Genomic DNA, 25,729 nt, shown 5'->3' with positions numbered 1-25,729 from the left:
TACCAAGTGTCGTTGGGGTTATAGAGGAAGTGGAACTCTCATACACTGCTGATGGGAATGAAAATGGTACAACTACCTTGGAAAACTGTTTGGCAGTTTCTTAAAAAGTAATAATCCAGCCATTCTATTCCTATGTGTTTAAGAGAAATAAACGTACATGTCTATACAAAGACTTGTACACAAATGTTAAAAGCATCTTTTTTGTAATTGCAGAAATCTGAAAACAATCCAAATGTCTCACACATGAATGAATAAACAAATGGTGATATACCCTTCCAATGGAACACTACTCAACAATAAAAAAGGAACAAACTCTTGAACTTGCTACAACATGGACAGATGCTGGGCAAAAGAAGCCAGACTAAAGAGTACATACTGATTCTATTCATATAAAATTCTCATCTATAGTGACAGAACTAATCAATAGTAAAAGTTAACAGATCAGTAGTAACCTGGGATTAGAAAGGTGAGTGAGAAACTGGAATTAAAATAAGTCATGAAGAAATTTTTGCGGGTAATGAATGTCATTACATTGTAATGATGAATTCACAAATGTACACATCAAAACTTCTCAAACTGCACAATTTAAATATGTGTAGTTTATTGTATATCAATTTTACCTAAATAAAACTATTCAAAAAGATAGGCTAATGAATTCTTGAAATAATTTTTCTGTATATATTATTTGGTGAAAATGATCTATAAATATATCTCTTTATATTAAAATGATTAAAAATCATTTCAGATTTTTAATTAGCTCTTAACACCCCTTCCCTTCTCTGGCGTCTGTTCAACAACTTTCAGTGCTAGGTGTTAGGTTCATATGAGATATAATTTGATATAATATTTATAAGATATTTATAAATATATTTTAAACAATTTTATATTGTTTTGAAATATTATTTTAATTATAAAATTATTAAATATTACTTATAATTATGAATTATCATATAAATGTATATTACATGAATAATGTAAATATATAAATAATCACTCATATTGTTGAAACTCTCTAAGGTCCTTTCCCCACACTTAAAATATATCCAAATTTTTTACTAAGGTTTTGAAATCTCTCTTCATGACTGTTTCTTTAATGTCTTAACACTCTTAACAGTGGATCACCATGCTGCAGTCAGACTGGCATTCTTTTGTTCCTCCAACATGCTAAGCTCCATTATACAACAGGACCATTGCACTCGCTGAGACTTTGTTAGAATCCCTCTCCCTGAGGTCATCATCTCAATTTCTACCTCCTCAGGGAAGCCATCACTTATAATACAATCCAAATAGTCAGTTATACTCCTTCTAAGTCACTCTATATCATATAACTCTATTTTATTTCCTTTATTGTCCTTATTTCTAAATTTGTCCTATTTATTTGTTTGCTTACTGTGTATTATCTGACTTCCATCACTGGAATGTAACTACAATGTGGCCATGAACCTTGTGTTGTTAACCTTTTTAACCTCCAAACTGAGAACATGTCTAAAACACAGAAAGCATTCAATACGTTTTCCATTTTTTTTTAAATAAATGAAAAGTCAAGTACTACAGTATATTTTGTGTGGTAAGCAAGCCTGGTTGTTAATAGGTAGGTTGTTTTCTCATGGCTGTCCCATGGAGAGCATTACACTGATTTTAAATGGTTAGCAGCTTTGGAAGAATATTTCCATGATAATTTTTGCCATTAAAGTAGATTGACTCTAAGATTACAATGAGTAGATGTCAACATATTTCACATGTAACATAAAATTAAGTAAATTGAATTTTCACCAATGTATTTTCAAAGTGGTACTATTTTTAAAACTTGATTTACTAATTTATTTCCATAGTCTTACAGTTCTTCGCAAAAAAAAAAAAAAAGAAAAAGAAAAGAAAAGAAAAAGAAAAACCTGTGGCAAAAAATCTATAAACTATGGAACTTTCACTTTCAGCCATTTGGTAGATTAAATAACCCTGAGGCACTTCCTCAGTAGAACTAGATCTTGCACCAATTTTTTTTTTTTTCAGATCAATGCTTTCAGAATAATTAAGAGAAACTTTCAAATAGCCAAATAAACCAACAAGTAAGTAAACAAACACAGTAAGTAGTCTGGAAAGACAAGAGGCAGAATTGAACCTGACACTTCCAGCAATGGCTATGCAAGAGAAAAAATTAAATCTGACCTTCTCAGAAACAACCTGGGACCCTAAAAGGGGAATCAGTTTCCCCAAGATCAGTAATTCCCCAAAAGTATAAGCAGAAAAAAATACAAAACATTCCCCCCCCCCAAAAAAAAAACAAAAAAGGATCTTAAAATGAGGGCCTTAAATTTTCCACAGATTAAAATTAACCACATATGAACTCATATATAATGCTTAGAAACACAACAAAAACGAGACCTCATAAGTTGGCAGAAACAACAAAATAATTATTTATACCAGCAAGGGAATTCTATAGTAAAATTTACTGGTAGTTACATAGAACTATGTTTACATAAATATAATGTCATAAATAAGAACTAGTAACATTTTATTATCAAAAATTACCAGGAAGAATTGAATCAAATTAAATATCAAACTGAGTAATAAAATATAATTGGTCAAATTAGAAATGCATGGCTAAACACCACCTTAGAATTTTTTTTTTTTTTTTTTTTGAGATAGAGTTTCCCTCTTGCTGCCCAGGCTGAAATGCAATGGTGTGGTCTCAGCTCATTGCAACCTCCGCCTCCTAGTTTCAAGTGATTCTCCTGCCTCAGCCTTCAAGTAGCTGGGACTATAGGCATGCACCACCATACCTGACTCATTTTTGTTTTAGTAGAGGTAGGGTTTCACCATATTGGCCAGGCTGGTCTTGCATTCCTGATCTTGAGATCCTCCTGCCTTGGCCTCCCAAAGTGCTGGGATTACAGGCATGAGCCACTATGCCTGGCCCACCACCTTAGATTTAACTAAATTAAGAATAAAATAAGTGGATGATAAAGAAATTACTCATAATGTTACAAAGGAAGTAAATGTGATGCAGAATTTATGGAGTACTAAATATTTGCAGGATCAAATGTAAAGCTCTATTATTCATCTACATGGAATCAGGAGAAGAGATTTAAGAAAGGGCAGTATTTAAATAACTATTCAGCTTTGAATTTCCAAAACTGATGAAAATAAATTTATATATATACACATATATATACACACACACAGACACATTCATATATATAAATATATACACATATATGAAGCACAATAGATTCTAAATGAAATTTTAAAAATAAATAGGAGTCTACAGCAAAATAAGGACACTAGAAAATCTGAAAGAATATTTACAAGCCATCAAAAAGACAGATCTATTATAGTTTGATAATTACCTTGCAGACTACTTAATGGTGACTATGAAAGCCAGAAAACAGTAGAATACTATCTTCAAAATCCTGAGAGGAAATGTATCTCTACCTAGAATCACAGAACCAGTAAAATTATCTTTCAAGAATGAGGGTAAAATTAAAACAGCATCAGAAAAAAATCTATGAGAACTTACCACCAACATGTGATTATAAACAATGCTATTTCAGGTAAAAAATATGCAGCTAGATTAACTAAATAACCCTATCCAAAACTATATTTTTTTAGTACGAACTCAACATTAATTATTTTTTCCCAGGAAAATAACATTATATATTATACAATACATTTAATTTTATCGGTTTTATATTTATTGGTATTTATTATTATTATTATTTTGAGACAGAGTCTTGCTCTGTCACCAGGCTGGAGTGCAGTGGCACGATCTTGGCTCACTGCAACCTCTGCCTCCCGGGTTCAAGCGATTCTCCTTCCTCAGTCTCCCAAGTAGCAGGGACTACAGGTACGTGCCACCACAACCAGCTAATTTTTTTGTATTTTAGTAGAGACAGGGTTTCACCATGTTGGCCAGGATGTTCTCAATCTCCTGACTTCGTAATCTACTCACCTCGGCCTCCCAAAGTGCTGGGATTATAGGCATGAGCCACCGCATCTGGCCATTTATTGGTATTTATTTTATGGGTATATAAGAGCTTTAAGCTTTGGGAATGTATATTTAGTTTCAAGTTTTTACATACTTGAGTGATTTTTAATAAGAAAAATATAAGTGAAACCTAGGGTCCATGATGCATTGTATTTAAAGGAGTCACTGAAGCAACTTAAAAATGATAAACACTGAACTCAAAAATCCCTTATATCTGCCTCAGTTCTAATATTATGTGATTTCCTTTCTATATCAATCATATTACGTGTCATTACCTTGTCAGCTTCAACATACCTTGCATCTTGCTGTCATTAAGTCTGTTTATTGTGTATGAAAAAAAAAGCATCCTTCAACCTTTCAGGAATCTGAACTAATGTGACTTATTGGAAGGCTTCAAATTTATCTCCTTTAGGTCTTCTAAGGGATATTACCCTTCTGCAAGCATAACAATTTACTTTTAACAGAATTTTCCAGGCATAGGAAACGTTTAAGTGATTATGCCTTTTATACTGTATACAAAGTTGAAAAACTCCATATAAGTGCTTGTTTTTTGACCATCTTTCTAAGAAAATATCATATTTTAACTTCTCTCTCTGTCCTATTATCTTCCCAGAAGATGCAGTGATTGTTCCATAAGTATAAACTCTTTAAGAATAAGTAAAATTATGGCATAGCTATCATCAAGATGTTTTATTTTCTATGTGTATTTTTTACTGCAAAGTCAGAGCCATACAAAATATTTTCCAAGTTTGTTCAATTATGTATTTGCCAAACAACTGGCAAATGAGAAATGCTTTTACATTTTAAAATATTTTATACTTTACAATATTTCTTTTTGTACGGGTCTACTTGATTAGAAGATTTGCCTTGTTCTTTTTCTGCTTAAAACCAGCTGCCTTAAATTTTGCACTTGTTGAAGCAGAATTAAGCAAGACTTGCTAAGAATGGCTATTTTTATAACCCTCAAAAATCAAAGGATGAACCGTGTTGAGGAGTTAAACTTTAAAACACATTCAGAATATTATTTTTCATGAACTGGCATGTTTATTATTTTTCATCAGATATATTTATATTTAAAATGAAATCAGTTACAAAATACACAATTATTTTTCAAGAAACTGGAGAAAAAAAATGCATACAACATGGTTTAATACTAGATCAGTAACGGAAAAAAATATATCTGTACTTCTACTCTGCCATTAAATAAGTAGGGCTTTTTTTGTTTGTTTGTTTTAGACAACTACACCTGCCTGACCCCTAATTTTTTTTTCAAAGGTAAAATAAAGGAGGCGAGAAAAAGGTAAGATAATTAATAAATGATAGCAGTATCAGTCAAGAATGATTTTAACCATAGGTATTAGAAAATTAAACTGATAATTACTTAAACAACCAAGGTGTTTATTTTTCCCACATAATAAGTGTAGCACTCATTCAACAAGAAATGTGAATTATGTACATCAATAGACACCCAGGTGCTATCATATGTCTACTCTTCAAATTTGGCCAGTGGCTTTTAGTCTTCCTTGATGCAAGAAAGCCACCATAGCTCCAAGTATTATGCATATAATTGAGTAAATAACAAGTCATAGATGTCTATTTTATAATATTAATTTATAAGTAGTAATAAGAGATATTATTTTGTCCTGAAGCCTTCCACCACACTCATCCTATAGAATACTTCCCATTACACCTCACTATGCAGAATTAGGTCACATATCCAAACTAATTTAAAAGTAAGGTAGATTAAAAGGGCAGTGTGATTATTGGGATTGGGTTAAACCAGTGTTTCTTACTGGAGATCTCAGGAGCATTTTAGCCTGGAAAAATTTTTGTTATGCAGGATCATTCTGTATATTCCAGGACATTTAGCATCCATAGCCCAGGATCACTGAATGTCAATACTATCTCTTAGCCCTTTGACAGTCCAAAATCTGCTCAAACATTTCTAAATGCCCATTAGAGGGATGTTACTTTTGCAGGCTATGATTCATTGGATGAAATTGGGCATATTTTCAACCTGAAAAACCTGAAATTTTATTGCAAATTAAGAAGTGACATATGGTAGGAAATTGCATTGCTTACAATAAATTCTAAGTTCCTTTTCAGTTTTAATGTCTATAGTTCTATGAAGATGCATTAGGTTTAGACAAACTCATTTGCTTATAAAATTATTTTGATATTCCAGTATTGTATGCCCCCTACCAAACAATCCAATAATATACTCTTTAATATAAGCATGTGCATTTCTTTTAGTTTCAGTACAATACTGTTACACTTATCTAGTGACATAAAATTTAAAATGTTCAGACATTTTGACATCCTTGTTGAGAAATTAAGTGTTTTGTGTCATACTGGGCAGAGAGAAAGACTCAAAAGGACAATAGAAAGCAGAAGAATCACTGGTTATATAAAAAATGATCTTATGTCTATGGTTCAGGAGAAAGATAAGAATGAAAGAATCTGAACTCCTGTATTTACTCTATATATTAAAATATCTACTATTTCATTTGCCATTGGTAGTTCTAAGTATGCTGCCTATTTTGTATTAAGTAGAATGAAATTAAAATTTTCTCATTATATAAAATTCTAACATAGACTCTCGACACATGATAACAGAGGTCTGTCTTATTCACACCTTTATGTCAAATAAACAATGTAGCAAACAATGGTCAATTAATGTTTATTGAATAAATACATTTCTGCTTTTGAATCTTGTACCTAATTGACATGGCAGCAATGGGAAGAAAACAGACAATAAAATCCCTTTCTGTCTTAATAATATTTTGTATCACATTCTTATATACTTAAAATTATAAATATATTCAAACATTAAGCAAGTTAGACAATAAATTCCTTGCTTCTAATCTAGAAGCAGTGGTTTTAAAACTTTAGAGCCCTTTTAATTCTATAGAGGTGCCTCACGATTTGGGAGAGGGCTTATTGGCAGCTAGATGGAAGAAAGAATATTAATGGGCAGCACTTACCCTTTTACACCTGCTATAAACATGCATTCTATTGAAATATATTTTATTTGTTTGTGTTCTGTGTAAAATTTAGCATAAAGTCACACTAAAAATGCTTTGGGAAATACTAGTTAACAAAAATGGATAGGTAGTAGTAGTAGTATTGCTCCATTCTCATGTATAAAGAGTATCTTCAAAGTTTGCTCAAAGAAGTCTACTTTCCAAAGAATATTAACAATTTCCCCAAAGCAAAAGTTACCTTGATGACATCCAGCAAAAGTGAAGGCCATAGAATATTTTTCTTCATGTTTCAATAACAATGCTCCCTGAGGTACAAATTCAAACTGCCCTCAAAGTGAAGACTTTTAATTCAACATTCATTTTGAAATTGTTCCAGGTGATAGGAAAAGAAATTACTAAGACATGATTTCTTCTCTCAAAGAGTTTACTAGAAATGATATAATAGATATGCAAAGATACATATCCATTATTGTATCTGTATTGCTATCCTCTTCTTAGAGAATCAGGTCCCCCTATTACCCTCTTAGGAACAGTTTGACATAACACGGGCTTCATTTTTTCAGCCATAGTTACTAAACTAAGAACAGATGGCTTATACAAATTCAGCCAATTTTATTCTCTCTACATGGAATTTGGAATTAGTTCATTAATTCTGACTCAATGTGGTATGAAGAGGAAGGGATGGGGAAATGTATGGCAAAAGAGAGTCAGTTTTGGCACTTGTGCAAGATAAAGCCACATGACTGAAATTACAAAGGGAAAGGGTCTGAGGGTCTTGCAAAGATAACCAGTTTGCATAGATGTATGGAAGAATTGTGTAAAGAAAAACACTAGTAGAAAAGAATATCTGATCCCAAAGACACAGAGAAGAAACTACAGCTTTCCAGTTCCCATGTTAATTCTGGTAAATGGATTCTTTGATATTCCTCACGATCCTTATAATGAACTCCCTTTACATTGTAGTTACAGTGGATATGAGTGCCTCTTTCTTCAGCAAAATGACCTGTGACTAGGAGAGGGAGAGTGGCATGCAAACTACATATGCACATACTCTATAAACCATGCAAATGTCATTATTGCTATCCATGCCACATTAACTTTTAAACTTTCCTCCCTATATGCCATTGTTTATTCCCTGTATCCCTTGCCTCCTATTCCTCTCCCCAACATATTACTAACGATCAGTTTTATTCCTTTTCCTGCTTCTTCAATTCCACTCGCTAAATTGCAATAACTATTTTTATCACACTTAAAGGCAATTCAAAGATATGTTACAAACGCCTTTTCAACATAATTCTCAATTGAATACTTTAGGCATATTTTTGCCAGGAAGAAACAAAATAAAATTTATATTAGCTTTCTGGTCATAGATCCTGAATACTAGAGTTGGAAAATTTCTTGGTAGTAAAATAAAGACCAAAAGATGAACAATTTATTTTCCAAAAAGCATTTAAGAAAACATTCCTTCATGTTGCTTCCAGATATGTTTTAGGAAAGATGCAACACCCTACAGTCCACTTCTACCAAGTAAAACATTTGAAAGTTTGACATGAATTAAGAAAATAGAATATAGTAAACTCTCCATGTCATAAAACAGATTTTCATACACTCAAGCTGCATGGACTTTGGCATTCAGTTCTAAAGGAACCAAAGTTAAGCAATAATAATTAAAGCCAAGAACATCCTGGTGAATAGTGATTGGATGTTAATTCTTGATGGTCCTAAGAGTAGTACTGGAAGAATAGTGGCTATTGGGTCTTAATCCACAAGAGATATCATGAACTTAGACTTCTACTTTGATCACAGACTTAAAGTGATGCAGAGGAATTAATCATCATTTATTGGCCGGGTGCAGTGGCTCAAGCCTGTAATCCCAGCACTTTGGGAGGTCGAGATGGGCGGATCACGAGGTCAGGAGATCGAGACCATCCTGGCTAACACGTTGAAACCCCGTCTCTACTAAAAAAAAAAAAAAAAAAACACAAAAAACTAGCCGGGCGAGGTGGCTAGCGTCTATAGTCCAGCTACGCGGGAGGCTGAGGCAGGAGAATGGCGTAAACCTGGGAGGCGGAGCTTGCAGTGAGCTGAGATCCGGCCACTGCACTCCAGCCTGGGCGACAGAGCCAGACTCCGTCTCAAAAAAAAAAAAAAAAAAAAAAAAAAAAAAAAAAAAAAAATCATCATTTATTATTTTACTGGTTTGTATTTATATTCTGTATATTGAATTTCAAGAAATGTATGAGTTCATATGGGTCCATACAAATAGAACCATCTATACCAATAGTTTTATTATCAAGTTGAATTCAGGAACAAAATGAAGTAAAATATGAAAACTTGTTTAAAAGTGACAATAATAATTGCAGCATTTTACACAGCATTTTTACATATACTATATACTTCCTCCTAACAAGTATATGAAATATAAACAACACATAGCCAAATATGTTATTGATTTCTTATGCGTCAGGATATACTTCATCTATTTCAAAGATGTAAATTCTGAAACATGAATGGGCTTAATAATTTGTCCTTCTGTAGAGGTTTCCAAACACTCTTTTTTGGTGGTACCCTTAGTGTCTCAGAAATATTTCCATGGTGGCCCTAGGCCAAAAGACTTAAAATACGGCTTCCAGAATAGCAGAATGAGGAGCTCTTCACACTCTCATCCCAATGGCACAACCATAACAACTGAAAAATCACACACACACAAAAAAAGCTAAAGTTTATGGAAATTGTTTTAGGTTTGTATAGTAAAATGGAAACATTTAAAAAAAAAATTGTCTAAATCTCAGTAAGAACAAAGAGTAATGCACTTGAGCCATAACTTGTTCTTTCTCTTCCCTCCTCCGAGCTCACTATGCGTGATCCCAAAATTTATATGGAAACCCAAATACTTAAAACAATCATAAGCAAGAAGAGCAAAGCCAGAGGCATTCCATTACTTGATTTCAAAATCCATTCTGCAATGCATAGATTAAGGAGTCAACTCAAGTCTTACTATTTAAGAAATACATTTTGTAAGGGTACAGCTGCCATAGATGCTGATTCCTCTGATGGAACTGGTTGAGGAAAATTGAAAACTTTCTGTACAATATTCACCATTCAAGATGCCATTAAGAACATTCATGGGAGGAGGTCAACATATCAATATTAACAGGAGTTTTGAAGAAGTGGATTTCAACCCTCAAGGATAACTTGTAGTGTTTCAAGACTTCAGAGGAAGAAGTAACTGCAGATGTGGTAAAAGTAGCAAGAGAAATCGAATTAGAAGTAGGGTCTGAAGATATGACTGAATTGCCGCAATCCTATAATAAAACTTGAACTGATGAGGAGCTGTGTCTTATGAATGAGCAAAGAAAGTGATTTCACATGATGAAATCTACTACTCCTGAAGATGTCATGAACAGTGTTGAAATTACAAGAAAAAATTTAGAATATGGGGGGCGGAGCAAGATGGCCGAATAGGAGCAGCTCCAGTCTCCAACTCCCAGCGCGAGCGACACAGAAGACCAGTGATTTCTGCATTTTCAACTGAGGTACTGGGTTCATCTCACTGGGGAGTGCCGGACAATCGGTGCTGGTCAGCTGCTGCAGCCCGACCAGCGAGAGCTGAAGCAGGGCGAGGCATTGCCTCACCTGGGAAGCGCAAGGGGGAAGGGAGTCCCTTTTCCCAGCCAGGGGAACTGAGACACACAACACCCGGAAAATCGGGTAACTCCCACCCCAATACTGCGCTTTAGGAAACAGGCACACCAGGAGATCATATCCCACACCTGGCCGGGAGGGTCCCACACCCACGGAGCCTCCCTCATTGCTAGCGCAGCAGTCTGTGATCTACCGGCAAGGCAGCAGCGAGGCTGGGGGAGGGGCGCCCGCCATTGCTAAGGCTTAAGTAGGTAAACAAAGCTGCTGGGAAGCTCGAACTGGGTGGAGCTCACAGCAGCTCAAGGAAACCTGCCTGTCTCTGTAGACTCCACCTCTGGGGACAGGGCACAGTAAACTAAGACACACAGACACCTCTGCACAGACGCAAACGACTCTGTCTGACAGCTTTGAAGAGAGCAGTGGATCTCCCAACACGGAGGTTGAGATCTGAGAAGGGACAGACTCCCTGCTCAAGTGGGTCCCTGACCCTGAGTAGCCTAACTGGGAGACATCCCCCACTAGGGGCAGTCTGACACCCCACACCTCACAGGGAGGAGTACACCCCTGAGAGGAAGCTTCCAAAGCAAGAATCAGACAGGTACACTCGCTGTTCAGAAATATTCTATCTTCTGCAGCCTCTGCTGCTGATACCCAGGCAAACAGGGTCTGGAGTGGACCTCAAGCAATCTCCAACAGACCTACAGCTGAGGGTCCTGACTGTTAGAAGGAAAACTATCAAACAGGAAGGACACCTACACCAAAACCCCATCAGTACATCACCATCATCAAAGACCAGAGGCAGATAAAACTACAAAGATGGGGAAAAAGCAGGGCAGAAAAGCTGGAAATTCCAAAAATAAGAGCGCATCTCCCCCGGCAAAGGAGCGCAGCTCATCGCCAGCAACAGATCAAAGCTGGACGGAGAATGACTTTGACGAGATGAGAGAAGAAGGCTTCAGTCCATCAAATTTCTCAGAGCTAAAGGAGGAATTACGTACCCAGCGCAAAGAAACTAAAAATCTTGAAAAAAAAGTGGAAGAATTGATGGCTAGAGTAATTAATGCAGAGAAGGTCCTAAACGAAATGAAAGAGATGAAAACCATGACACGAGAAATACGTGACAAATGCACAAGCTTCAGTAACCGACTCGATCAACTGGAAGAAAGAGTATCAGCGATTGAGGATCAAATGAATGAAATGAAGCGAGAAGAGAAACCAAAAGAAAAAAGAAGAAAAAGAAATGAACAAAGCCTGCAAGAAGTATGGGATTATGTAAAAAGACCAAATCTACATCTGATTGGGGTGCCTGAAAGTGAGGGGGAAAATGGAACCAAGTTGGAAAACACTCTTCAGGATATCATCCAGGAGAACTTCCCCAACCTAGTAGGGCAGGCCAACATTCAAATCCAGGAAATACAGAGAACGCCACAAAGATACTCCTCGAGAAGAGCAACTCCAAGACACATAATTGCCAGATTCACCAAAGTTGAAATGAAGGAAAAAATCTTAAGGGCAGCCAGAGAGAAAGGTCGGGTTACCCACAAAGGGAAGCCCATCAGACTAACAGCAGATCTCTCAGCAGAAACTCTACAAGCCAGAAGAGAGTGGGGGCCAATATTCAACATTCTTAAAGAAAAGAATTTTAAACCCAGAATTTCATATCCAGCCAAACTAAGTTTCATAAGTGAAGGAGAAATAAAATCCTTTACAGATAAGCAAATGCTTAGAGATTTTGTCACCACTAGGCCTGCCTTACAAGAGACCCTGAAGGAAGCACTAAACATGGAAAGGAACAACCGGTACCAGCCATTGCAAAAACATGCCAAAATGTAAAGACCATTGAGGCTAGGAAGAAACTGCATCAACTAATGAGCAAAATAACCAGTTAATATCATAATGGCAGGAACAAGTTCACACATAACAATATTAACCTTAAATGTAAATGGACTAAATGCTCCAATTAAAAGACACAGACTGGCAAACTGGATAAAGAGTCAAGACCCATCAGTCTGCTGTATTCAGGAGACCCATCTCACACGCAGAGACATACATAGGCTCAAAATAAAGGGATGGAGGAAGATTTACCAAGCAAATGGAGAACAAAAAAAAGCAGGGGTTGCAATACTAGTCTCTGATAAAACAGACTTTAAACCATCAAAGATCAAAAGAGACAAAGAAGGCCATTACATAATGGTAAAGGGATCAATTCAACAGGAAGAGCTAACTATCCTAAATATATATGCACCCAATACAGGAGCACCCAGATTCATCAAGCAAGTCCTTAGAGACTTACAAAGAGACTTAGACTCCCATACAATAATAATGGGAGACTTCAACACTCCACTGTCAACATTAGACAGATCAACGAGACAGAAAGTTAACAAGGATATCCAGGAATTGAACTCATCTCTGCAGCAAGCAGACCTAATAGACATCTATAGAACTCTCCACCCCAAATCAACAGAATATACATTCTTCTCAGCACCACATCATACTTACTCCAAAATTGACCACGTAATTGGAAGTAAAGCACTCCTCAGCAAATGTACAAGAACAGAAATTATAACAAACTGTCTCTCAGACCACAGTGCAATCAAACTAGAACTCAGGACTAAGAAACTCACTCAAAACCGCTCAACTATATGGAAACTGAACAACCTGCTCCTGAATGACTACTGGGTACATAACGAAATGAAGGCAGAAATAAAGATGTTCTTTGAAACCAATGAGAACAAAGATACAACATACCAGAACCTCTGGGACACATTTAAAGCAGTGTGTAGAGGGAAATTTATAGCACTAAATGCCCACAAGAGAAAGCAGGAAAGATGCAAAATTGACACTCTAACATCGCAATTAAAAGAACTAGAGAAGCAAGAGCAAACACATTCGAAAGCTAGCAGAAGGCAAGAAATAACTAAGATCAGAGCAGAACTGAAGGAGATAGAGACACAAAAAACCCTCCAAAAAATCAATGAATCCAGGAGTTGGTTTTTTGAAAAGATCAACAAAATTGACAGACCACTAGCCAGACTAATAAAGAAGAAAAGAGAGAAGAATCAAATCGACGCAATTAAAAATGATAAAGGGGATATCACCACCGACCCCACAGAGATACAAACTACCATCAGAGAATACTATAAACACCTCTATGCAAATAAACTGGAAAATCTAGAAGAAATGGATAATTTCCTGGACACTTACACTCTTCCAAGACTAAACCATGAAGAAGTTGAATCCCTGAATAGACCAATAGCAGGCTCTGAAATTGAGGCAACAATTAATAGCCTACCAACCAAAAAAAGTCCAGGACCAGATGGATTCACAGCTGAATTCTACCAGAGGTACAAGGAGGAGTTGGTACCATTCCTTCTGAAACTATTCCAATCAATAGAAAAAGAGGGAATCCTCCCTAACTCATTTTATGAGGCCAATATCATCCTGATACCAAAGCCTGGCAAGGACACAACAAAAAAAGAGAATTTTAGACCAATATCCCTGATGAACATCGATGCAAAAATCCTCAATAAAATACTGGCAAACCGGATTCAGCAACACATCAAAAAGCTTATCCACCATGATCAAGTGGGCTTCATCCCTGGGATGCAAGGCTGGTTCAACATTTGCAAATCAATAAACATAATCCAGCATATAAACAGAACCAAAGACAAGAACCACATGATTATCTCAATAGATGCAGAAAAGGCTTTTGACAAAATTCAACAGCCCTTCATGCTAAAAACGCTCAATAAATTTGGTATTGATGGAACGTACCTCAAAATAATAAGAGCTATTTATGACAAACCCACAGCCAATATCATACTGAATGGGCAAAAACTGGAAAAATTCCCTTTGAAAACTGGCACAAGACAGGGATGCCCTCTCTCACCACTCCTATTCAACATAGTGTTGGAAGTTCTGGCTAGGGCAATCAGGCAAGAGAAAGAAATCAAGGGTATTCAGTTAGGAAAAGAAGAAGTCAAATTGTCCCTCTTTGCAGATGACATGATTGTATATTTAGAAAACCCCATTGTCTCAGCCCAAAATCTCCTTAAGCTGATAAGCAACTTCAGCAAAGTCTCAGGATACAAAATTAATGTGCAAAAATCACAAGCATTCGTATACACCAGTAAAAGACAAACAGAGAGCCAAATCAGGAATGAACTTCCATTCACAATTGCTTCAAAGAGAATAAAATACCTAGGAATCCAACTGACAAGGGATGTAAAGGACCTCTTCAAGGAGAACTACAAACCACTGCTCAGTGAAATAAAAGAGGACACAAACAAATGGAAGAACATACCATGCTCATGGATAGGAAGAATCAGTATCGTGAAAATGGCCATACTGCCCAAGGTAATTTATAGATTCAATGCCATCCCCATCAAGCTACCAATGAGTTTCTTCACAGAATTGGAAAAAACTGCTTTAAAGTTCATATGGAACCAAAAAAGAGCCTGCATCTCCAAGACAATCCTAAGTCAAAAGAACAAAGCTGGAGGCATCACGCTACCTGACTTCAAACTATACTACAAGGCTACAGTAACCAAAACAGCATGGTACTGGTACCAAAACAGAGATATAGACCAATGGAACAGAACAGAGTCCTCAGAAATAATACCACACATCTACAGCCATTTGATCTTTGACAAACCTGAGAGAAACAAGAAATGGGGAAAGGATTCCCTATTTAATAAATGGTGCTGGGAAAATTGGCTAGCCATAAGTAGAAAGCTGAAACTGGATCCTTTCCTTACTCCTTATACAAAAATTAATTCAAGATGGATTAGAGACTTAAATGTTAGACCTAATACCATAAAAATCCTAGAGGAAAACCTAGGTAGTACCATTCAGGACATAGGCATGGGCTAAGATTTCATGTCTAAAACACCAAAAGCAACGGCAGCAAAAGCCAAAATTGACAAATGGGATCTCATTAAACTAAAGAGCTTCTGCACAGCAAAAGACACTACCATCAGAGTGAACAGGCAACCTACAGAATGGGAGAAAATTTTTGCAATCTACTCATCTGACAAAGGGCTAATATCCAGAACCTACAAAGAACTCAAACAAATTTACAAGAAAAAAACAAACAACCCCATCAAAAAGTGGGCAAAGGACATGAACAGACATTTCTCAAAAGAAGATATTCATACAGCCAACAGACACATGAAAAAATGCTCATCATCACTGGCCATCAGAGAAATGCAAATCAAAACCACAATGAGATACCATCTCACACCAGTTAGAATGGCAATCATTAAAAAGTCAGGAAACAACAGGTGCTGGAGAGGATGTGGAGAAATAGGAACACTTTTACACTGTTGGTGGGATTGTAAGCTAGTTCAACCATTATGGAAAACAGTATGGCGATTCCTCAAGGATCTAGAACTAGATGTACCATATGACCCAGCCATCCCATTACTGGGTATATACCCAAAGGATTATAAATTATGCTGCTATAAAGACACATGCACACGTATGTTTATTGCAGCACTATTCACAATAGCAAAGACTTGGAATCAACCCAAATGTCCATCAGTGACAGATTGGATTAAGAAAATGTGGCACATATACACCATGGAATACTATGCAGCCATAAAAAAGGATGAGTTTGAGTCCTTTGTAGGGACTTGGATGCAGCTGGAATCCATCATTCTAAGCAAACTATCACAAGAACAGAAAACCAAACACCGCATGTTCTCACTCATAGGTGGGAACTGAACAATGAGATCACTCGGACTCAAGAAGGGGAACATCACACACGGGGGCCTATCATGGGGAGGGGGGAGGGGGGAGGGATTGCATTGGGAGTTATACCTGATGTAAATGACGAGTTGATGGGTGCAGCACAGCAACATGGCACAAGTATACATATGTAACAAACCTGCACGTTATGCACATGTACCCTACAACTTAAAGTATAATAATAATAAATAAATTAAAAAAAAAAAAAAAAGAAAAAATTTAGAATATTACATAAACTTACTTTTTAAAGCAGCAGCAAGGTGCCAGAGGTTTGACTCCAGTATTTAAAGAAATTTTACTGTGGGTAAAATGCTATCCAACACCATTGCATGTTACAGAGAAATCTTTTGTAAAAGGAAGAGTAAATTGATGTGGTAAACTTTACTGTTGTCTTACTTTAAGAAATTGCCACAGCCACTCCAGCCTTCAGCAACTATGACCCTGGTTAGTCAGCAGCCATCAATATTCAGCCAAGACCCTCTACCAACAAAGATTAGGACTTGCTGAAGGCTCAGATGATTGTTAGCATTTTTTAGCAATACAGTTTTTTTTTTTTCTTTTTTTTTGTGTGTGTGTGTGTTTTTTAAATTATTTTTTTGAGACAGAGTCTCGCTTTGCCACCCAGGCTGGAATGCAGTGGCGCAATCTCGGATCACTGCAACCTCTGCCTCCCGGGTTCAAGCGATTCTCCTGCTTCAGTCTCCCGAGTATCTGGGATTACAGGTGCATGTCATCACACCTGGTTAATTTTTGTATTTTTAGTAGAAAAGGGGTTTCATCATGTTGACCAGGCTGGTCTCAAACTTCCGATCTCTGGTGATCCACACGCCTCAGCCTACCAAAGTGCTGGGATTACAGGTGTGAGTTACTGCACCTGGCCTAACAACAAAGTATTTTTAAATTATATACATTGTTTATTTAGACATAATGTTATTGCACACTCAGTAGATGGGTATATAGCATAACGTAATTTTTATGTGCACTGGGAAAGCAGAAAATTCATGGAAAGGAAAGTCACACAAGCAAAGTAAATTTTAATTATCCACCTTGATGAAAAGGGGCAGTGACGAGAAACATGAAATAATTTCCAAAGTCCTTCTACTAACAGTTGTCATGCCACACATTCACACACATACACACACAGTACCCATTTAGAGCATCAATTAGGGCATAGGTTTGTAACTTTAAAAAATTATTTGTAGTAAAAGTGAATATTTACATTAAGAATTCTACTTTGCAAATCTATTCCATACCCAAAACGATAGGAATGGAGTGCTCCTACTCTACTCTTTTATTAGCAAATTACAGAACACACAAAATTAAATAAAAGGCTCACAGGCATCATTCAATTCTTTGTCATTCGCACTTCATAAAAATGCCATTTCCATTAAAATGGCATTACATAAAAATGGAATTTGCTGGGGGTATTTTTCAGCAGATTAGCCTCCTAATTACATTTTGCTTAGGTTAATGTTAAATTAGTTTCTGTTCCCTAAGCACATATCAGCTGATAGCAGAGAGAAGCAGACTTGCAACTTTGTAGGCAATGGAAAAAGACCACCTACAATTTAAGACATGCTTAATTTAATCCACAACAACAGTGTATCGACAGGTAAATGTTAATTAATGATACTCTTAACACTTTTAAAATTTTGATAAAATTCTTGACAGAAAAATCCTACAAATTAGGTATGTAAAGGGAAAATATCACTATCCAAAAATCATACATTGGAAAATAAAATTCTTTACAGTATATGATCATCCTACTTTAATTATAAAAAATTGTTGCTTATAGTTTTATTCACCATTTTCTAGAAAATCAAGACAAATAATGAATTGATCTATTTAAATAATTTAATGAAATCACATCTTGATATTTACCAGTCATTTTTGGATGCACAATGCCTTACAGTTCCGTCATGACTTCTAATATCATATATTAAATATTTACAAGGATGACAAAGCAACCACATTTTGATTTAGTTATCTAAATGAATTCTTTGAAGGTAAAGGTTAGACTCAAGATCTTTTTTTTTTTTACAAGATCAAGAATCTATACAAATATTTTATTCATGAAAAGGTACAGTAGTAGTTGATGACCAAGAAATATTGATTAGCTGATGTGAGTAGCATCAATAATGAATAGCTTTACTCTTGCTCTGACTTTAGAACATTCTTTCCTAACATTTGAGTTTTCCTAAACTGTATTTTTCTGACTTCAAAATAATAAAATTAAAACTCAATTCAATTCAACACACACCAATTGAATACCTACTATGTGCAAAGCATTGAAAGATTGTGGGCCTTGTAGAGGGTATCAAGATAAGATGGAGCAACTCTCCTCTCACCATTTCCCAACACTCAAGAGGTACATGACTAATTAGAACAGCACTTCTCAAACTATAATATGGAGGGAAACCACCTGGAGATTTTCATCTAGGGAATGGCCTGGAATTCTGCATTTCTAGAGAGCTCCCTGGTGATGTCCATACTGCTGATTGCCAGAGTACTCTGAAGAGGCAAGGGATTCAGAGGTTGAATGAGATAACAGAAAAGGAAAATGGGAGATGATCCATGACAAGCAGAAGTGAGCCATTGCTCCAACTGGTATAAAAGGTGAGGCAGAGGGTGGAGGGTGATTTAAGCAGTAGTTTATGGAACAATTGGTATTCTTGTGGCTCTTGATGGCTGAAGGCTATTTCAGTTAACAGAGATGATAGAAAAGGGCAATCCAGGCATAGCGAAAAGACTAACAAAAATATCCAGGCTTTTGAGCATAGAAAAATATCTAGGCAGAGTGAGCATATACTCTGTGCATATAAAAGTTGTTGTTGTTGCTGTTGCTGTTGTTGTTGTTGTTGTTGTTATTATTATTGAGACGGAATCTTGCTCTGTGACCCAGGATGGAGTGCAGTGGCGCAATCTCGGCTCACTGCAAGTTCCGCCCCCCGGGTTCATGCCATTCTCCTACCTCAGCCTCCCCAGTAGCCGGGACTATAGGTGTCTGCCACCATGCCCGGTTACTTTTTTTGTATTTTTAGTAGAGACGGGGTTCCACCATGTTAGCCAGGATGGTCTCGATCCCCTGACCTTGTGATCCGCCTGCCTCAGCCTCCCAAAGTGCTGAGATTACAGGTGTGAGACACCACACCCGGCCATAAAAGTTATTTTCATGAGAGTTATTTATTTTACCAGATAATTTAATAAACTTTATTCTTGTTGGGGGAAGAGGGAGGGGGAAAAAGCCACCCACTCCACTCTTCTCAATAAATTAACACATGGCCAATTCCCAGGCCTTAAGCAAACCTTGGGCACTTGAGCCAGTCCTACTGTTTCCTTATGGCCCAGACTGCTTCCCTTTCACAAAGGGAGTTTTTCCTACTGCTGCCAGGTTATGTTATGACCAGGGACCACATCTCATCTGTGGAGAGGGTCCCAGGCCCAGAGAGGATGTTGGTTGCAGCAGCAGTGGCCAGGGAAAGGAGGAAGGGGATGCTCTTCCTCAAAGCTTGGGGAGGAGAGGACAGTCCTGGAAGAGAGCTGTGGCTGACTATTCCTCCCTCCTCTGCTTCCCCAAGATGTGGGCACAGGAAGAGCAGGAGAGAAATGCATTCCTCCTTCAGGGAGAACCAAGAGCCCAAAGGGACCCCTAGAGTTAACGAGGCTACCCAGGTCCCTAGTCAAAGGCAACAGGCTAATAAAAATTAAATTCAACATTCTACTTATTGTTTTTATTATTCATGCTAATAATCACACCAAGTCTATTATTGCCTTGCCATATATAAAGAGTTCTCATATCTGCTATTATCAGAAGGTTCCTGTAACAACTCTATTACATAAATTTTTGGTTTTACTGATGTAGTGACCTATTTACAGATGAAGATCCTGAAGATAACATTTAATTGTCTTGACCAAAATTAAACAGCTACTAAGTTATATTCAAACTCCAAAATTAATTTTTTGGCCCTACAAAATACCATCTTTAGTAACCATTTATAGTTTAAGAACAAAAACATACTTTAACATTTACCAAGGCAATTATTTCCTTATCATTGCTCTTTATCTTAAAGGAAGACTTTTCATAATAAGTTATTCTTCTAGTCTCTCCCTTAAAACAATACAATTACTATTTTTATTTAAGTGCATTAAATTTATAAATTATTTTGTAAAGTTGAATCACTACAACATATAGTCTTCCCACAGAAAGGAAAAATGTCTTTTCATTTATTCAAATATTTATTGCAATTTCTCCATCAGTTTTCTAAATTTTCACTGAGAATAATAAATAATATTATTATTAATAATAACAATAGCCAATAGAAAGACACTGCTTTCTATATGCCAGATACTGTTATAAGAACTCAGTGATTATTAACTCATTTAATGCTCACAACAACTATATGAGATAGGTTTAATTAATCTTTACACTATCTCTCATGTTTACTCTGCCTTATGTGACTGAATGTTTATTATATTTTCTATATTATTTTAATATTAGTAGTTTATAATGATAATTATAATAATAGCTAACATTTCCAAACTGCTTACTTACATATCAGGTAACTGCTTTATGTTATTAAATTTCCATTCACAGTTTTGTAACAATTTTGATCAGAAAACTCTTCCAAGTTTTAAAGGAACCACACATTTAATCAAAAAATGCCTGTCATATGTCACAGAATGCAATCATAAAGTATAGCTTCTCTTCCATGAACCATCAAATTAGTTCTAGAAAAGGTATTAGAAAACATGAAACACTGATTAACCTGATTATAGTTTACTTAAATAAGTATGGAAAAATTCATGAATCTCAGTAAGGATGTCTGAAATAACTGAAAAGTTTGAGTATTTTAAAGAAAGTCGATTGCATTACTTCTGACTGCATGCAATTACTCAAAATATCTTTAAAAAAATTAAATCCAATTTTGTAAAGAGGTTAACAGACACCTATGGGAATAATTTCAATGAATAAATGAGTTAAACTTATAAAATACATATTTATAAACTCATGTTTTGCAAGGGTTTATGGATACTTATTCTTTTAATAATCTTGAATACCCATTCAGTAGTGTTTAGTTACTCTGTAATTTCTGTTGATCAAGTAAAGATAATGTTTATTATTTACTTCAACTGAATCCACAAATTCTAAAAGCATAAAGTATATGGGTTCTAAAATTTTATAGCTAATACAATTTTAATTTTGAAGATTTTATTATTAGAGAGAAAAAGGTGAATCTAGTATATACAAGGAAATAAGGAGGGTGTGTAATTTCAGCATAAAAAAAGATTGGCTGAAATGCCAAACCTCTTTTAATAAGTCATCTGCAAATAAGGAAATAAGAAAAAAAAATGGAAGCCTATATATTCCCTAAATGCGATGCATGGAAAACCAATAAAAGTTAAATTAAAAATAAAATGAATATAAATGTTTATTTTAAAACTTTCCCTAATGTAATCTGTAAAACCTAAACTATTTTAAATAGCCTGCATATTATACACTGTATAGCTCTGAAAAAATAGATTCTCATTTTCACTTTAAATTGCATGCACAGTGTGATGAATAATAGTATTAAAGCAAGATGAAAAATTATCAAGTTGAACTAACATTTTCTTTTGTAAAAGTTATTTATTTTCTTCTCATTCTCCTCTTTATATGTTGCAGGGCAAGGTTCCAGAAATTCCCAATAGTTACAAACACATATACATTTAATTATATACACAAACACAAATACACACACACACACAAACACCAGAAGTTCTATTACTTTCTTAATCTTCCTAAAATCAAACAATCTATCTATCTAGAATAACTATATTGGTGAACTAAAGTTTTTGTAGTATTTGGTACTTTTCATAGTTTTTAAATTAGGTTTATTTCTTCTTAAATTATTCTGATATTTTAATTATATACAGTTTTGAAATAAAGCATACTAAAACTACAAAAGAAGAGTGGTTGTAATAGGTTTAATTTTGCCTTTCTCATCTGTGGTACAATTTCAATTTATCTTGATTTTTTATTTAAATGGACACTGGGCTTCTTTTTGAGCCTGACACCAAGTAGGCATACTAGAACAAATCAAACATATAAAATAATTGAAATTCAATATTTGTTTTTTAATACTTATTTTTACAATAATAAAATACAGATTTTAAAATAGAAAATGATGTCTCGTGTGTTCACATTATAAAGCAAACAAATAATATGATCAACATTTGTAAATATAATGAATATGTTAGTTAAATCTGCTTCAGTATCACCACACATACTTATCATCCTATTAACTGTCCTTTCTCCTTGACATTGTGAAATTGAACTACATGAATAGATATTTAAACTTTGTGTGTGTATGTGTGTGTGTGTGTGTGTGTGTGTGTGTGTGTGTGTGTGTGTATATATATATATATATATATAGCATTATCTGGTATTGGGATTATTAGTGGTGCTTTTAATTTTTTTCCAGAACAAAATCAATAAACTGATTCTGAGAGAATTAAATGGTATACGGTCTCAAACAGGAGTACACTCAATTATGAAATAATTGTCTTCAGTTTTAGAACTGAAATAGCCTAAAAATAGGCTACTTCTAATAATAAAAAGAAGGAGAACATGGAGGAACTATTTTAAAAAGGAACTGAGTAATCATTACGTGATAAATGAAAAGCATTCTGAAGCTCCAAACTCTGGTGAGTCCTACTTCTAACAAGCATGAAATTCTGTGTTCAGTAACAAAAGACCTTATTCAAATGCAAGTTGATGAGCTGTCCAACATTTCCTTATGGTCTATAAAAATTAACATGGACACTACTTAAAATTTAAATTAGTCAATTTTCAAATAAGAGAAATTAATTGAATATTCTACCATGATACCCACAGTATAATCATATTGTTAATACCATGAAGAGCTGGTTACATTTTAATATAAAAAGTGAGGTTTGGGTAAATCATGAACTGGTTACCTAAAATTCTTATGCTTCTAAGAGAAATCTATGAATGAATTATAGGACATTTAAATTTATACCTCATAAAATAATTACGCCCTTCTTAATCATTAGCAGTTTTTAAAGGTTTTTAATTTTTTATATATAGGAATGTGAGTGAATGTGTGTATGAGCATATATGTGTGTGTGTGCTGTGTGTGTGTGCCACATATATACACAAACCCCAAATAATGAATGATTATGATCAAATATTTTTGCCAAGGAAAAAGAATTCAATAGTCATTTAGCCTTTTGTCACAGGCATTGGTTCACCTTGAGTCATGCTATAAATTTTCTGCAAGATGGTCTGGCCCCTACTTTCCTCTCATCTTTCCTTGCTTCCCTCCCATCTCTCATGACCTATTCAATCTTAATTCCCTCAGTGCCTCAGGAGCCCCTACATACTCTGCTACTTTTTGCCACAGCATTTGAAATTTTTTTCCTTCACTTGAACTATACCTGCCTTTTCTCAGTTAAGTTCTACCTATCCTTTGGCTTATGGGGAACCTCTCCTTCCCCTATATTTTGCATGTGGTTACCCAACTGATATTTGTATCTCCACTAAAAATCCACTTCTATGAAAGAAAAAAAAAAAAAAAAATATATATATATATATATATATATATATATATATATATATATATCCCAGCACCATTTACTGAACAGACTGTCCTTTCCCCCAGTGTATGTTCTTGGCACCTTTGTCGGAAATGAGTTCACTTTCACTGTAGCCTAATGATTTTGTTTCTGGATTCTCTCTCTCTCTCTCTCTCTCTCTCTCTCTCTCTCTATATATATATATATATATATATATATTTTTTTTTTTTTTTTTTTCTGAGAAGTTGTTTTGCTCTTGTTGCCCAGGCTGGAGTGCAATGGTGCAATCTCGGCTCACTGCAACCTCCACCTCCTAGGTTCAAGCGATTCTCCTGCCTCATCCTTTCAAGTAGCTGGGATTACACGCATGCGCCACCATGCCCAGCTAATTTTGTATTTTTAGTAGATGTAGGGTTTCTCCATGTTTGCCAGGTTAGTCTCGAACTCTCAACCTCAGGTGATCCACCCTCCTTGGCCTCTCAAAGTGCTGGGATTACAGGCATGAGCCACTGCACCCGGCCAAAAATACTTCTTAAATGAAAGAATGGCTTATTTCCACAATTTATCATATCCTTTCATCCTTTCTTTTGATCTAATGACTAAAATTGATGTAACATCATCATATTATTTTCTATTTTAAAGTAAAATGTTTTATTTTTAATTACTGTAAGTACAAAGTAGTTGTATATATTTATGGGGTACATCAGATATTTTGGTACAGGCATGCAATCTATAATAATCACATCAGGGTAAATGGGCTATCTATCATCTCAAGATATATCCTTTATGTTACAACCAATCCAGTTCCTTATCTTTTAGTTATCTTTAAATGTGAAATAAATTATTGTTTAATATAGTCACACTTTTGTGCTATCAAAAACTAGATCTTACTCATTCTACCTATTTCTTGCACCCATTAACCATCCCCACATCCCCTCTGCCCCTCAATACTCTTGCCAGTCTCTGATAACTATCATTCTACTGTCTCTCTCTCTCTCTGAGTTCAATTTTTTTAATTGTTAGCTCCCACAAATAAGTGAGAACATGCAAAGTTTATATTTCTGTGCCTAGCTTATTTTATGTTACATCATTACCTCTCATTCTATCCATGTTTTTGCAAATGACAGATTCAAATGGCTGTACAGTGCATATATATTGTGCCTATGTACCAACTTTTCTTTATCTATCCCTCTGTTCCTAGACACTTACGTTACTTCCAAATCTTGGCTATTGTGAATAGTACTGCAATAAACATGAAAGTGGATATATCTCTTCCATATACTTATTTCCTTTCTTTTGGGCATATACCTAGGAGTGAGATTGCCACATCATGTGGTAGCTCTATTTCCTTTTTTTGAAGAACTTCCAAACTGTTCTCCATACTTGTTGTACTAATTTACATTCCCACCATCAGTACAGGAGGGTTCCCCTTTCTCTACATCCTCACCAGGGTTGGTTACTGCCTGTGGTTTGAGTAAATTCATTTTAACTTGGGTGAGATGATATCTCATTGCAGTTTTGGTTTGCACTTCTTTGATATCAATGATGTTGAACACCATTTCATATACTTGTTTGCCATTCGTATGCTTTCTTTTGAGAAAGGAATATTCAGAACTTTTGCTCACTTTCAATTGGATAATTATATATTTTTTTCCTATACAGTTGTTTGAACTCCTTATACATTCTGGTTTTAACCCACTGTCAGATGGATAGTTTGCAAATATTTTCTCTGATTCTATGGGTTGTCTCTTCACTTTAGTGATTGTTTCCTTTGCTAGCAAAAGCTTTTGAA

General features: G+C 35.4%; 1 protein-coding gene across 2 annotated transcripts in view; it reads right to left on the bottom strand.

Moving 5' to 3' along the window:
* Positions 1–25,729, bottom strand: part of NAALADL2 (N-acetylated alpha-linked acidic dipeptidase like 2) — a 1,473,645-nt gene that overhangs the window by 1,175,495 nt on the left and 272,421 nt on the right. The gene's annotated exons all lie outside the window — the stretch shown is intronic.

The sequence above is a fragment of the Macaca mulatta genome, chromosome 2 (genome assembly GCF_049350105.2).
Source record: "Macaca mulatta isolate MMU2019108-1 chromosome 2, T2T-MMU8v2.0, whole genome shotgun sequence".
Lineage (NCBI taxonomy): Eukaryota > Metazoa > Chordata > Mammalia > Primates > Cercopithecidae > Macaca > Macaca mulatta.
This window is presented reverse-complemented; position numbering and strand designations above follow the sequence as displayed.